Below are 10,815 nucleotides of genomic sequence, written 5' to 3' on the forward strand. Positions count from 1 at the left end.
TGCGGGCCAGAAAAAGGGCAGTTATTTAAAGATATATCATTATCATTTCTATCTGGTTTTAGATGTTAACGTCAGGGATGCACCATAGACTTAGATAGATGACTCAGCTTTGTATCTGTCCTATAATGGCATCTGTGAGAGCACGGGCAGCGCCATTGAGGCCAGCTCCATTTTTAAGTAGTCCTTTTTGCTCATCTAACACTGCTATGAGTTGGTAAACAAACTGAAAGAATGCATACTGCCACATGGAGTGTGTTGTCTGAACATACTGCCACTTACTGCCACCTGCAGTTATGGAATATCAAATCAAACTGTAGTAGTCACATGCGCCAAATACAAATACCTTACAGTGAAATGCTTACTTACGAGCCCCTAACCAACAATGCAGTAAAAARATATATATAAAAAATGGATAAGAATAAGAAATAAAGTARCAAGTAATTAAATAGCAGCATTAAAATAACAATAGCGAGACTATATACAGGGSGGTACCGGTACAGAGTCAATATGCRGGGGCACCGGTTAGTTGAGGTAATATGTACATGTAGGTAGAGTTATTAAAGTGACTATGCATAGATGATAACAACAGAGAGTAGCAGCGGTGTAAAAGAGGGGGAGAGGCAATGCAAATAGTCTGGGTAGCCATTTGATTAGATGTTCAGGAGTCTTATGGTTAGGGGGTAGAAGCTGTTTAGAAGCCTCTTGGACCTAGACTTGACACTCCGGTACTGCTTGCCGTGTGGCAGCAGAGAGAACAGTCTATGATTAGGGTGGATGGTGTCTTTGACAATTTYTAGGGCCTTCCTCTGACACCGCAGTAATGTACTGGGCCGTTCGCACTACCCTCTGGAGGCCGAGCAGTTGCCATAACAGGCAGTGATGCAACCAGTCAGGATGCTCTCGATGGTGCAGCTGTAGAATCTTTTGAGGATTTGAGGACCCATGACAAATCTTTTCAGTCTCCTGAGGGGGAATAGGTTTTGTCGTGCCCTCTTCACGACTGTCTTGGTGTGCTTGKAYYATGTTAGTTTGTTGGTGATGTGGACACCACAGAACTTGAAGCTCTCAACCTGCTCCACTGCAGCCCCGTCGATGAGAATGGGGGCGTGCTCGGTCCTCTTTTTCCTGTAGTCCACAATCATCTCCTTTGTCTTGATCACTTTGAGGGAGAGGTTGTTGTCCTGGCACCACACGGCCAGGTYTCTGACCTCCTCACAAGTATAATTAATTGGCTGTTTCTTCCTGATGACCTGGATGGAATCATGTGATCTTTCCTTAACCCATAGAACTCCCACCCAGTTGACTACTTCAAAAAGGTTGGAAGCCCTCAATGGCAATCTCTATGCAAAAAATGGGTTATTTCCAAGTAGTGTTCTCCATCTATCTCTATGGGATGCACTGATGTGGCCATTCTGGCATTTAGAAAGTATTCACACCCCTTGACATTTTCCACATTTTGCTGTTACATTGTAACGGCAGATTTCCTCCTCTTCGTCTGAAGAGGAGGTGTAGCAGGGATCGGACCAAGACGCAGCGTAGTAAGTGTCCATGTTTTAATAATAATCGACTGAACAAGACACAATACAAAATAACAAAAGTGAATCTACCGAAACAGTCCTATCTGGTGCAYAGAACACAAAGACAGAAGACAACCACCCACAAAAYCCAACACAAAACAGGCTACCTAAATATGGCTCCCAATCAGAGGCAAACGACTAACACCTGCCTCTGATTGGGAACCATATCAGGCCAAACACAGAAACAGGAAAACTAGACACACAACATAGAATGCCCACTCAGCTCACGTCCTGACCAACACTAAAACAAAGAAAACACAAAAGAACTATGGTCAGAACGTGACATACAGCCTGAATTTAAAATGGATTACATTGAGATKTTGTGTCACTGGCCCACACACCCACACACAATACCCCATAATGTCAAAGTGGAATTATGKTTTTAGAATTGTTCTTATTTTTTTWAAGTTTAAGCTGAAATGTCTGCAGTCAAAAAGTATTCAACCCATTTGTTATCGCAAGCCTAAAAAAGTTCAGGAGTAAAAACTTGCTTAACAAGTCAAATAAGTGCTATGGATTCTAACATTACATTTGAAGTCRAAAGTTTACATACAGTTAGGTTGGAGTCATTAAAACTCGTTTTTCAACCACTCCACAAATTTMTTGTTAACAAACTATAGTTTTGGCAAGTTGGTTAGGACATCTACTTTGTGCATGACACAAGTCATTTTTCCAACAATTGTTTACAGACAGATTATTTCACTTATAATTCACTGTATCACAATTCAACAGTGGCGTCGAAGTTTACATACACTAAGTTGACTGTGCATTAAACAGCTTGGAAAATTCCAGAAAATGAGTCATGGCTTTAAAAGCTTCTGTTAGGCTTAATTGACATCATTTGAGTCAATTGGAGGTGTACCTGTGGATGTATTTCAAGGCATACCTTCAAACTCAGTGCCTCTTTGCTTGACATCATGGGAAAATCAAAAGAAATCAGCCAGGACCGCAGAAAAAGAAATGTAGACCTCCACAAGTCTGGTTCATCCTTGGAGGCAATTTCCAAACGCCTGAAGGTACCACGTTCATCTGTACAAACAATAGTAGTATAAAACCCATGGGACCACGCAGCTGTCATACCGCTCAGGAAGGAGACGTGTTCGGTCTCTAGAGAGGAACATACTTGTGTGCGAAAAAGTGCAAATCAATCCCAGAACAACAGCAAAGGATCTTGTAAAGATGCTGGAGGAAACAGAAGTATTCACAGTAAAACGAGTCCTACATCGACAAAATCTGAAAGGCCGCTCAGCAAGGAAGAAGCCACTGCTCCAAAACAGTCATAAAAAAGCCAGACTACGGTTTGCAACTGCACATGGGGACAAAATCGTACTTTTTGGAGAAATGTCCTCAGGTCTGATGAAACAAAAATAGAAGTGTTTGGCCATAATGACCATCGTTATGTTTGGAGAAAAAGGGGGAGACTTGCAAGCCGAAGACCACCATCCCAACCGTGAAGCACAGGGGTGGCAGCATCATGTTGTGGGGGTGCTTTGCTGTAGGAGGGACTGGTGCACTTCACAAAATAGATGGCTTCATGAGGGAGGAAAATTATGTGAATACATTGAAGCAACATCTCAAGACATCAGTCAGGAAGTTAAAGCTTGGTCACAAATGGGTTTCCAAATGGACAATGACCCCAAGCATACTTCCAAAGTTGTGGCAAACTGGCTTAAGGACAACAAAGTCAAGGTATTGGAGTAGCCATATCAAAGCCCTGACCTCAAATCCTATAGAAAATTGTGGGCAGAACTGAAAAAGCGTGTGCGAGCAAGGAGGCCTACAAACCTGACTCCGTTACTTCAGCTCTGTCAGGAGGAATGGGCCAAAATTACCCAACTTATTGTGGGAAACTTGTGGAAGGCTACCCGCAACGTTTGACCCAAGTTAAACAATTTAAAGGAAATGCTACCAAATATTAATTGAGTGTATGTAAACTTCTGACCCACTGGGAATGTGATGAAAGAAATAAAAGCTGAAATAAATCATTTTCTCTACTATATTCTGACATTTCACATTCTTAAAATAAAGTGGTGATCCTAACTGACCTAAGACAGGGAATTTTTATTCGGATTAAATGTCAGGAATTGTGAAAAACTAAGTTTTTTTTTCTCGTTTTTTTTCAAAATTTTACCCCCTTTTCTCCCCAATTTTCGTGGTATCCAATCGCTAGTAATTACTATCTTGTTTCATCGCTACAACTCCCGTACGGGCTCGGGAAGAAGAGACGAAGGTCGAAAGTCATGCGTCCTCCGAAGCACAACCCAACCAAGCCGCACTGCTTCTTAACACAGCGCGCCTCCAACCCGGAAGCCAGCTGCACCAATGTGTCGGAGGAAACACCGTGCACCCGCCCCCCTTGGTTAGCGCGCACTGCGCCCGGCCCGCCACAGGAGTCGMTGGAGCGCGATGAGACAAGGATATCCCTACCGGCCAAACCCTCCCTAACCCGGACGACGCTAGGCCAATTGTGCGTCGCCCCACGGACCCCCCGGTCGCGGCCGGCTGCGACAGAGCCTGSGCGCGAACCCAGAGACTCTGGTGGCATGAAAAACTAAGTTTAAATGTATTTGGCAAAGGTGTATGTAAACTTCGGACTTCAACAGTATAGGTAGTGTGGCGAGGTATAACTCTCCCCACACTCAAAGCAGGAGTAGGGCTTCTTTCCTTCATGTCGTTTCTGGTGTACTTGTAATCTTTTTAATGTATCAAACTTCATCCTACAGTCAGGGCATTTATAGCTCTTCTTCAGTTGGGTGTGGGTCTTCTCATTACTTTTCAGGCCTTGTGAAGTTGGGCATCACTTCCCATAATGAGAGCAGGCGTAACAGTTCCCTCCTGTATGTCGTCGTTGGTGTACCTTTACGTAATCGGCTGTTTTGAAAGTCTTTGGACACATACCAGAGGGAAAAAAATCTCCAGACCACCTTTAATCCACACACAGAGACGCATACAAAGCTCTCCCTCGCCCTCCATTTGGCAAATCTGACCATAATTCTATCTTCTTCTTACAAGCAAACATTAAAGCAGGAAGCACCAGTGACTCGGTCAATAAAAAAGTGGTCAGAGGAAGCAGATGCTAAACTACAGGACTGTTTTGCTAGCACAGACTGGAATATGTTCCGGGACTCTTCCGATGGCATTGAGGAGTACACCACATCAGTCACTGGCTTCATCAATAAGTGCATCGATGACGTCGTCCCCACTGTGACTGTACGTACAGTACATACCCCAACCAGATGCCATGGATTACAGTTAACATCCGCACCGAGCTAAAGGGTAGATCTGTCGCTTTCAAAGAGCGGGACACTAACCAGGAAGCTTATAAGAAATCCCGCTATGCCCTCCGATGAACCATCAAACAGGCAAAGCATCAATACAGGACTAAGATCGAATAGTACTACACCGGCTCCGACGCTCGTTGGATGTGGCAGGGCTTGCAAACTATTACAGACTACAAAAAGAAGCACAGCCAAGAGCTGCCCAGTGACACAAGCCTACCAGACAAGCTAAATAACTTCTATGCTCGCTTCGAGGCAAGTAACTCTGAAACATGCATGAGAGCACTGACTCTGTGATCACGCTCTCCGCAGCCGATATGAGTAAGACTTTGAAACAGGTCAACATTCACAAGGCCACACGGTCAGACGGATTACCAGGACGTGTACTGCGAGCATGCGCTGACCAACTGGCAAGTGTCTTCACTGACATTTTCAACYTCTCCCTGTCTGAGTCTGTAATACCAACATGTTTCAAGCAGACCACCATAGTGCCTGTGCCCGAGAACACTAAGGTAACCTGTCTAAATGACTACCGACCTGTAGCACTCACGTCTGTAGCCATAAAATACTTCGAAAGGCTGGTAATAGCTCACATCAACACCATTATCCCAGAAACCCTAGACCCACTCCAATTTGCATACCGCACCAACATATCCACAGATGATGCAATCTCTATTGCATTCCACACTGCCCTCTCCCACCTGGACAAAAGGAACACCTATGTGAGAATGCTATTCATTGAATACAGCTCAGCATTCAACATCATAGTGCCCTCAAAGCTCATCACTAAGCTAAGGTCCCTGGGACTAAACACCTCCCTCTGCAACTGGATCCTGGACTTCTTGGCGGGCCGCCCCCAGGTGGTAAGGSTAGGTAACAACACATTCGCCACACTGATCCTCAATACGGGGGCCCTGCAGGGGTGCGTGCTCAGTCCCCTCCTGTACTCCCTGTTCACTCATGACTGCACGGCCAGGCACGACTCCAACACCATCATTATGATCACCGACAACAATGAGACAACCTATAGGGAGGAGATCAGAGACCTCACCGTGTGGTGCCAGGACAACAATCTCTCCCTCAACGTGATCAAGTCAAAGGAGATGATTGTGGACTACAGGAAAAGGAGGACCGAGCACACTCCCATTCTCATCGTCGGGGCTGTAGCGGAGCAGGTTGAGAGCTTCAAGTTCCTTGGTGTCCACATCACCAACAAACCAACATGGTCCAAGCACACCAAGACAGTCGTGAAGAGGGCACAACAAAAGCTATTCCCCCTCAGGAGACTGAAAAGATTTGTCATGGGTCCTCAGATCCTCAAAAGGTTCTACAGCTGCAACATTGAGTGCATCCTGACGGGTTGCATCACTGCCTGGTATGGCAACTGCTCGGCCTCCGACTGCAAGACACTAGAGGGTAGTGCGAACGGCCCAGTACATCGCCAATCTTCCTGCCATCCAGGACCTCTATACCAGGCGGTGTCAGAGGAAGGCCTTAAAAATTGTCAACGACTCCAGCCACCCTAATCATAGACTGTTCTCTCTGCTACCGCATGGCAAGCAGTACCGGAGCGCCAAGTCTAGGTCCAAGAGGCTTCTAAACAGCTTCTACCCCCTAACCATAAGACTCCTGAACATCTAATCAAATGGCTACCCAGACTATTTGCATTGCCYCTCCCMCTCTTTTACACCGCTGCTACTCTGTTATTATCTATGCATTGTCACTTTAATAACTCTAACTACATGTACATATTTCCTCAATTACCTCGACTAACCGGTGCCTCCGCACATTGATTCTGTACCGGTACCCCCTTTATATAGCCTCGCTATTGTTATTTTACTGCTGCTCTTTAATTATTTGTTACTTTTATTTGTTACTTTTTTTGTATTTTCTTAAAACTGCACTGTTCGTTAAGGGCTTGTAATTAAGAATTTCACTGTAAGGTCTACATCTGTTGTATTCAGCGCATGTGACAAATAACATTTGATTTGATTTGACATAGAGCAGTGGTAAGGCTGCTCTCCCGTGTGGGTAATCTGCTGTCTTTTAACCTGGCTTCCCACATTCGAGACAGCCATATTTTCCTTTTTATAGCATTCTTCTTCTCCCTTTTGTTCTTCTTCTCTTGCCATGTCGATGGTCCTTGGTTCCTCCTGAGAGAATGAGAAGATTTTGCATTATAAAAAGCAACAACATTTTTCATTATTACATCACTGCTTGACACATCGAAAGGGAGATAAATACTAGCGGCTAGCTGAACGATTTATCTTCCAATTCTCGAGTGAAACTTGGGGTAAAACATAACTATTAGGTTTGCAAGAATACATTAATGTGAAACTCAAATAAACAAAAACATCTACAAAACAGTTAAGTTTTGGCAATGTACAACGATAATATGACGTCATAGTGAAATAGGGTTCTTACAATTGGGGATCTATTTCACCAAACCTAATGCTGGAGCTATCTGTGACCATCAGATGCATTCCCAGTCAAATCAAATTGTATTTGTCATATACATGTGTTTAGCAGATGTTATTGCGGATGTAGCGAAATGCTTGTGTTTCTAGCTCCAACTGTGCAGTAATATCTAACAATATACACAATCTAAAGTAAAGGAATGGAATTAAGAATATATAAAYATTTGGATGAGCGATGTCAGAGTGGCATAGACTAAGATACAGTAGARTAGGATAGAATACAGTATATACATATGAGATGAGTAATGCAAAATATGTAAACATTATTAAAGTGACTAGTGTTCCATTATTAAAGTGGCCAGTGATTTCAAGTCTATGTATATAGGGCAGCAGCCTCTAATGTGCTAGTGATGGCTATTTAACAGTCTGATGGCCTTGAGATAGAAGCAGTTTTTCAGTCTCTCGGGTCCCAGCTTTGATACACCTGTACTGACCTCGCCTCGCCTTCTGAATGATATCGGGGYGAACAGGCAATGGCTCGGGTGGTTGTTGTCCTTGATGATCTTTTTGGCCCTCCTGTAACATCGGGTACTGTAGGTGTCCTGGAGGGCAGGTAGCTTGCCCCCGGTGATGCTTTGGGCAGACCGCACCACCCTCTGGAGAGCCCTGCGGTTGCGGGCAGTGCAGATGCCGTACCAGGCAGGGATACAGCCTGACAGGATGCTCTCAATTGTGCATCTATAAAAGTTTGTGAGGGTTTTAGGTGCCAAGACACATTTCTTCAGCCTGCTGAGGTTGAAGAGGCGCTGTTGCGCCTTCTTCACTACACTGTCTGTGTGGGTGGACCATTTCAGTTTGTCAGTGAAATGTACGCCTAGGAACTTGAAGCTTTCGGTCCCATCGATATGGATAGGGGGTGTTCCCTCTGCTATTTCCTTTAGTCCACGATCAGCTCCTTAGTTTTGTTGACATTGGGTGAGACGTTATTTTCCTGGCACTACACTCCCAAGGCCCTCACCTCCTTCTTCCTATAGGCTGTCTCATCATTGTTGGTAATTAGGCCTACTACTGTTGTGTCGTCTGTACTTGATGATCGAGTTGGAGGTGTGCGTGGCCACGCAGTCATGGGTGAACAGGGAGCACAGGAGGGGGATGAGCATGCATCCTTGTGGGGCCCCAGTGTTGAGGATCAGCGAAGTGGAGGTGTTATTTCCTACCTTCACCACCTGGGGGTGGGCCATCAGGAAGTCCAGGACCCAGTTGTATAGGGCAGGGTTCAGACTCAGGGCCTCAAGCTTAACGATGAACTTGGAGGGTACTATGGTGTTGAATGCTGAGCTATAGTCAATGCACAGCATTCTTACAAAGGTATTTCTCTTGTCCAGATGGGATAGGGCAGTGTGCAGTGCGATGGTGATTGCATTGTCTGTGGATCTATTGGGGTGGTAAGCAAATTGAAGAGGGTCTAGGGTGTCAGGTAAGGTAGAAGTGATATGATCCTTGACTAGTCTCTCAAAGCACTTCATGATGACAGAAGTGAGTGCTACGGGGTGATAGTCATTTAGTTCAGTTACCTTTGCTTTCTTGGGTACAGGAACAATGGTGGCCATCTTGAAGCATGTGGGGACAACAGACTGTGATAGGGAGAGATTGAATATGTCYGTAAACACTTCAGCCAGCTGGTTTGCACATTCTCTGAGGACGCGGATGCCGTCTGGGCCGGCAATCTTGCGAGGGTTAGCACGCTTAAATGTCTTACTCACTTTGGCCACGGAGAAGGAGAGCCCACAGTCCTTGGTAGTGGGCCGTGTCGGTGGCAGTSTGTTATCCTCAAAGCGGGCAAAGAAGGTGTTTAGCTTGTCCGGAAGCAAGATGTCGGTGTGCGCGACGTGGCTGGTTTTCCCTTTGTGGTCCGTGATTGTCTGTAGACCCTGCCACATACGTCTCGTGTCTGAACCGTTGAATTGCGACTCCACTTTGTCTCTATACTGACGTTTTGCATRTTTGATTGCCTTACGGAGGGAATAACTACACTGTTTGTATTCGGGCATATTCCCAGTCACCTTGCCATGGTTAAATGCGATGGTTTGCGCTTTCAGTTTTGCAGTCGTGAAATTCATAGATTAGGCCTTAAGAATTTATTTAAATTGACTGATTTTCTTATGAACTGTAACATGTTGCGTTTATATTTTTGTTCAGTATAATTAACAACCGGTGTAAGGTAGGTTCCATAAGGATAGGACCCGAGTGGATGTTTTCCTCTGCGAGATCCAGGCTGATAGAAAATTTCAAGAGTAAGTCCCGAGCAGAATAGATCTGTGGTGAATAAAATCTCATAGATAAGTCCAGAGCAGAAAGCCTGTGGAGGGTAAAATCTCATAGAGTGCATTTGTAAATCAAGACCTATCTTAAATTGGGCTCTGGGATGATGCAATTGTTGAGAAAGTGAGCTTATGGTTGTGTGGGGGTAAGGGTTGAGTGTGTGTGGGTGTATGTGTGTATCCCACAACTGTTGCGAAGGAGTAAAAGATGTTAGGGACAATAGAGGATGATCCACAGCTATATATAATACAAATTGAGGTGAGGGCGATGGAAATGCATTTGGCAGTTGATCTACTTCAATTAGTTTAATGGCAATGTGTGCTCTTTTCAAAGGATGGATCCCAGTCKGTTCAGGGCTATGGGATACAGGKGGTCGAGGGTGGTCTGCCGGGCATTGGGATGACAACCCAACTCGGGAGGAGGAGGGATTTTAGCGGGTGGAATAGTAGGGACCAATTGGAGGTTTACTTAGTAGAAATGCAAATATCATGGTACAGCTATATAGACACTGAATCATCATGTTACTATTTTCATACAAATAATTGAAAGTTGTGTCTCATTATGGTAAGTGGTGAAATAAGTATAGCCAGTTACAATTGTAATGGCCTAGCAGATAATAAGAAAAGACGATCAGTATTTACCTGGCTAAAAGAGAAGGAATATAATATCTATTGTTTACAGGAAACCCATTCAACAGTTTTAGATGAAGCTTTGTGGAAAAAGAACTGGGGGGGCGAAAAATCACCCTGATTAACTCTTTAGTCATATCACAGTTTACCTATTTGCTTATGGTTTTGCCTACACCTAGTGACCTGCTTTTWAAATTATATGAACAAAAAATATTCAATTTTATTTGGAACGGCAAGCCAGATAAAATTAAAAGGGCCTATTTATATAGGACCCGGCAAGCCAGATAAAATTAAAAGGGCCTATTTATATAATTCGGAGGGCAGAAATTATTAAATATTAAAGCATTAGACCTYTCACTAAAGGCATCAGTCATACAAAAGTATACTTAAATCCAAACTGGTTCTCTAGTAAATTGGTACGAATGTCTCATCCTATGTTCAAGAAGGGCCTTTTTCCCTTTTTTCAGATTACACCTGCTCACTTTCGGTTGTTTGAAAAGGAAATAATCTCCAAAATATCTTTATTTTTTAAACAAGCCTTAGAAAGTTGGTTGCAATTTCAGTTTAATCCACCTGAAAGGACGGAACAAAG

Source organism: Salvelinus sp. IW2-2015, linkage group LG9 (assembly GCF_002910315.2).
Source record: "Salvelinus sp. IW2-2015 linkage group LG9, ASM291031v2, whole genome shotgun sequence".
Lineage (NCBI taxonomy): Eukaryota > Metazoa > Chordata > Actinopteri > Salmoniformes > Salmonidae > Salvelinus > Salvelinus sp. IW2-2015.